The 6,003-nt window shown below is 36.1% G+C and overlaps 1 long non-coding RNA gene across 1 annotated transcript; it reads left to right on the plus strand.

Moving 5' to 3' along the window:
- The first annotated feature begins 555 nt into the window (after window positions 1–555).
- On the plus strand, window positions 556–4,622 carry LOC139077729 (uncharacterized). Its single transcript, XR_011530202.1, has 2 exons — window positions 556–781; window positions 1,046–4,622. It is a non-coding gene; the product is annotated as an uncharacterized lncRNA (long non-coding RNA).
- Window positions 4,623–6,003: the final 1,381 nt, after the last annotated feature.

The raw sequence follows: 6,003 nt of genomic DNA on the forward strand, positions 1-6,003 counted from the left end.
AAAATCTTAGAGAAATTCATGTCTGATAGATAAGACATTTTTCAGATTGTAGCGATCTTTAAAAATCCCTGGTATATGGAAATGAACACAGTGGGACAGCAGATATGAGTTTTAAACTGGATAAATTATAAATGGAGTAATCCGTATGACTACAGAGAGAAAGATTTGTTTTATCTTCCATTTTGAAATCATGAGTGTCTAAGAATAAATTATGAGTCTTTTCCACATTTGTTAAAATGTCTGTGACTTAATATGTTTCATCAGCACATGCACAGACACAGACTATATGATGCTGGACGAAACTGGAAATGACAATTAAAGCTTTTTATTTCTGTCTGATGCTCTAGTCTTACACCACAGAATTCATTTTTAAAGGGCAAACTATTTCTCCCTAAATAATATCAGGCTCAGTAAACTCTTTCCAAGCCTTGGCAAACATATCTAACACTTGAATTAGAAAGTAATGTATAAGAAATTGGTTATAAAATCAGCAATTTTTGAGTCCTGCCACAGGGGGGCAGCATCTGCAAACACAGACCCTCCCCTTCTTAAGGTGGGTCAGTAGAATAGTGGAAGTCTGATTAGCAGTCTCAAATTGCAGTCACTCCTTCACTTTTCTTTCCAAAAGGCAGTGGTAGACACCATTTCCTTGGGTCCTGAAGAAGCTTGTATAAGGGAAACCCATTTAGGAGCAGCCAGATTCAGCAACTCTTTCTGAAGAGGATGAAGACGGAGAAGCTACTCATGGTACCAGCGCTGATCATATGGATGCAAGTATCACGTGAGTCTGAGATTTCCCCGATTGCTTCCAGAGAATTCAACGTAGTGGAATATTATCTGCAGGCATCTGCAAGAATGAGTTTTTCTGATTGAGAGCAAAGAATTTGAAGGGAAAAAAAAAGCTAAAAAGAAAGAAGATAGAGGGAGTTGGGGAGGTAGACATGGGAAGGAGAAAAATAGACAAGAATGAGAGAGACCATTGTAGTTCAGAGAACACAGATCTAATCAGACTTTCTCTGATGCCTCCCATTGTTTTTCTGAACAGAAGTGAATGGACAACAGATACAGCAAATTCCTCCATCCCTGCTCCTACAAGAAGGAGAGAACTTCACCACATACTGCAATTCCTCAAGCACTTTCAACAGCTTCCAGCGGTATAAGCAGAGGCCTGGGGGAAGTCTTGTTCTCTTGATAATATTACTTAGCGGTGGAGAAGTGCAGAAGCAGGAAAGGCTGGCAGTTCAGTTTGGAGAGACTAGAAAGCACAGCTCCCTGCACATCACGGCCGCTCAGACTGCAGATGTGGGAACCTATTTCTGCGCAGGGGCACAGAGCTCTCGAAGCACCTGCTGCCTGTCCCCAAACCTCGCTGTGGGCTCCAGGAGCAGCTCCTCCTTATCTCTCCTCAGAGCAGGAGTCAGGGAAAGCTGAAGTCACAATGTCCATGAAAAACTTAAATTTGTAATTAAAAAAATTGTCAAGCTCTGATGGTTTGGTTGGAGAAATGTTTGAAGAATTAGCATGAATTCTACAAACTTTCTTCTGGAAAATACCAAGAAGAAAATAATTCCTAACTCATTTTACGATGCTAGTATTACCCCGATACTAAAATCAGACAAAGACCATGCAAAAAAGAAAACTACAAATTCCCCTCATGAATATAGATGCAGCATTTCTTAACAAAATATTAGCAAGTAGAATTCATCGGTATATAAAAAGAATAATAGGTGAAACGCAAATTAATTTTTTTATTTTGAGGGATGCAAGGCTGCTTCAATATTTGAAAATCAATCAATGGAATCCGCCATATTAGCAGGCTAAAAAAGAAAAGCCATATGATCATATTAATCTATGCAGAAAACAAAATTTGCCAAAATTCAGCAGTCAATCATAGTAAAAACTCTGAGAAACATAGGAATAGTGGGGAACGTCCTCAACAGCTAATAATATGCTTACTGTAAAAGACCGTATACTTTTTCCCTAAGGTCAGGTACAAGGCAGGAATATCCACTTTCATTCCACATAGTGACGGACGTTCTAGCCGGTGCAATAAAGCAAGTAAAGGTAAAGACAATCATCTAGACCAGACAAGAAGAAGTAAGACTTCCACCATTTGTAGATAACAGGATTATTACATAAAAAATACCAAAGACTATACCAAAAACACCTCCTAAAACTATTAAAGGTGTTCAGCAAGGTCACAGGATACAAGACAAATGTACAAAAATCAAATGTATTTCTATATACTAGCAACAAACACGTGGACACCTAAGTTAAAAATACAATCCATTTACAATGGCTCAAAAAAGACCCCAAGTCCTTAGATGTAAATCTAAGAAAACATACACTGAACTTTTATGCTGAAAACTACAAAATGCTGAGGAAAGAAATAAAAGACAATGAAGAGACATCCTGTTTGTAAATTGCAAGACTCAGAACTGTAAATCTGGCAATTCTCCTCAAATTGATGTATATATTTTACATAGTTCCTGTTAGTATTCTTTATAGATAGAGGCAAGATTATTCTAAAATTTATATGAAAAGGCAGAGATGTTAGAATAGCTAAAACAATCTTGAAAACAGAAGAAAGTGGGAGCAATCAGTCTGTATGATGTCAAACTATAGCCACAGAAATCAAGATTATGTGTTATTGGTGCAGTGATAGACACAGAGATCAGTGGAAAAGAATAGAGAACCCATAAGTAGATCCACACAAATACATCAAACTGATTTTTTTTTATAAAAATGCCAAAGAAATTCAATGGAGGAAACAAATTTTCAACTTATGATGTTGAAGTAAGTAGACATCCATAGGCGAGAAAAATGAACATTTAAGTCGCACACTTTATACAAAAATTAGCTTAAAATGGATCACAGACTTAAATGTCAAGTGTTAAACTATAAAACTTTTAGAAAAGAGCATAGGACAGAATTTTTGATATATAAGTCTAGGCCAAGAGTTCTTAGACTTAACACCGAAAAGCACAGGCCATACAATATTTTAAAAAACGATAAATAGGACTTCAAAATTAAAATCTTTACCCTCAAAAAGACTCTCTTAAGAGGACAAGCTACAGACTGAGAAAAGTGATTTTCAAATCATAAATTCTACAAAGGACCAGTATCTAGAATATATAAAGAACTCTCAAAGCTCAACAGTAAATAAAGCAAACAGTCCAATTAGAACTTGGGCAAGGAAACATTTCACTAAGAAAGATATACAGATGGCAAATGAACACATGAAAATAGATTCAATATCATTAGCCGTTAGAGAAATGTTACCTAAAACCACAATGAGATATCACTACACACCTATCAGAATGGCCAAACTAAAATTTCTGACTCCATCTTTCCAGAAGCAGAATTTCTTTTCACAATTTTAGCCATTTTAACGTGCCTGTAGTGGTATCACATTGTAGATGTAATTCACATTTTGTTGATGAGCAATGATATTGAGCATATTTTTGTAAGCTTATTGGCCATTTGGAAAATTTCTTTTGAGAAGTGTCAATTCACATGATTTGTTCATGTTTCTTTGGGTTGTAGGTTGTCTTATTTTTACTATTTTAAAATTTATAGACAAGTTTACACATTCTGTATTAAAGTTCTTTGTCAGATATACGTAGCTTAAATATTTTAGTCTTGTCTGTAACTTGCTTTTTCACACCCTCAATGGCATATTTGGGGAACATGAGTATTTAATTTTTAAGGAGTGCAATTTATTATTTTTTTCTTTTATGGTTAGTTTTTTGTGTGTGTGTGTACTTTTAAAGAAATATCTGCCCTCTCCCAAGGTCATAAAGAAATTTCTTCATTTGTTTTAGAAGATTTGTAGTTTCACCTATCACGTTTACAGTTCTCATCCACCTAGAATTAACTTTTTAAGTGGTGTGAGGGAGGAGTCAAGGTGCTTTTAAAAACACAAATAGCCAATTGCTCCCGCACTTATCCTAAAAAGATCATTTTGTCCCCCATTAAATTATATAGGCACATTTGGAGAAAATCAATCGACAGTGATTGTATATGGGTCTATTTTTAGATTTGATTCTGCTTATTGACCTGTTTATTTTATCCTCTTACCTATAGACCATTCTGTCTTTATTACTGGGGCTTCATGTACATTTTGAAACATGGAATGCAAGTCAAACTTCCTCCTTCTGTTTCAAGGCTTATTCTAGATCTTTGTACTTCCACATAAATTATAGAATTAGCTTCTCAACTTTTACCACAAAATGATCTTAGTAATTTGACTGAGATTGTGTTGGATTTCTGGGTCAATGTGGGTCAATTGATATCTTAACATATGGAATCTTCAGATTCATATGCTATCCTCTTCATTTATATAGGTCCTCTCTAATTCCTTTTATTAATGTGTTTTAGCTTTTATTCTAGAGGATTTGCAAACCCTCATTAAACTCATTCCAAGGTATTTGATAAACAGCATTTTAATTTTATTTTCCAATGCTTTCAGCTAGAATTTAGAAATAAAATTGATTTCTGTGTTTAATAACGTTAATTAATCTATTCTACTTCGTTGAATTTGTTTATAGATACTTTTGTATTTTCTATATATCAAATGTATCATCTATGAATAAAAATGGTTTTACTTCTCCATCTCCAAACTATATCCATTTAATATCCTTTTCCTGACTTGATGCCAGGCTGTCAGTATGAGAGTGAATAGAAGTAGCGATAGTGTATCTCTTATGTCTTATTTCTGACCTTATGGGGGGATAATATTGACTTTGGACATTTTCATGGATACCTTTTATCAGATTCAGGAATTTGCCTTTATTGCTGGATTGTCGAGAGTGTTCATCATGCAAAGGAGTTCACCTTTTATCAAATTCTCTTGCTGTTTTGAAAATAAACTGAGTACATTATTTTGGTTTTCATCAAGCAAATGAAGATGACCTCACTTCATATGGTCGTGGAGATGATACAATCTTCCAAAATTCAAGACTCTGAAAAGTATTGTTGGAGTCTTTTGTTCAAAATGTTTTCCATAAAATTGGAAGATTCTATTTAGTATAATTTAAAGAGTTGTTCAGCATAACTTCTACTAAAGTAATGAATAATGACTCGTGTCATTCAGAAAACAGGGAATTCTTGAGTGTCTAGTCTGTAACAAGCTCTCTTATAAACATTGGTTAATGTGGGCCTTTGAGCCAACCTTTAAATACGAGATTAGAGAGAAAAGGAAAATTAAAGAGAAGCCACCAACTGAGAATCATAATGGGGACGTTACTGAAATAAAGTAATCAAAAGCAATGAAAATCTTCCTTGGCGTTTTTGGAGTGTTGGGAGAAAACCAAGATGAGTACAGAGGTGTTACAACTCCCATGTCCAACTTCAAACCTGAGGAAAGCGTCTCTCAGAAGTTCGCAGGCTGACCTTTGACCTGGTTTGAGTTCTGCAGTTCATCTGTTCAGTCACAAGAGGGAGCTGCTTCATCTGCAAACTTGGTTTCTTCCTGGGAGAGGGGAAGGTAAGCCTGTATTTACCACTAATGTTCCATAGAAAACGGGGAAAATGACATATTTCATCCTCTTTGGTGACTCATACTTTATAATTTCTTGCTAAGTGTATGAGCTCAAGGATTCAGGTCCCTTAGCCCAACAGGCTGAGCCCTTTCCTGTATCTCCCTAAACACTTTCTCTCAGTTCCCCTCCCCTGGTGATCGCTCACCTTCCCCATTCCTTATACTCTTTTTCCTTCCTTCCTCTAGCTTTTTCTACTATCTCCTCCTCCCTCTCTTGTTTGCTTTCCCTTCTCTCTTTTCTTTCTGCCCCAGCATCCTTGGTGCCCAGCACCCATAAGCATAGGCTTAGAGGAAATGAGTATCAAGGACGTTTGTTCCAGGAGGATGAGAGTGAGCACCATGCACGTCATCAGTTACCTTATCAGGAATAGATGCATTGAGAAATGTCTCTCTGGACGTCAGCAGATACATGATTCCAAGGACCTTTGGAGGAAACCTGAGCTCTAAGAGGTTGTCTGGTT

This window comes from Equus przewalskii, chromosome 1 (genome assembly GCF_037783145.1).
Source record: "Equus przewalskii isolate Varuska chromosome 1, EquPr2, whole genome shotgun sequence".
NCBI classification, from domain to species: domain Eukaryota; kingdom Metazoa; phylum Chordata; class Mammalia; order Perissodactyla; family Equidae; genus Equus; species Equus przewalskii.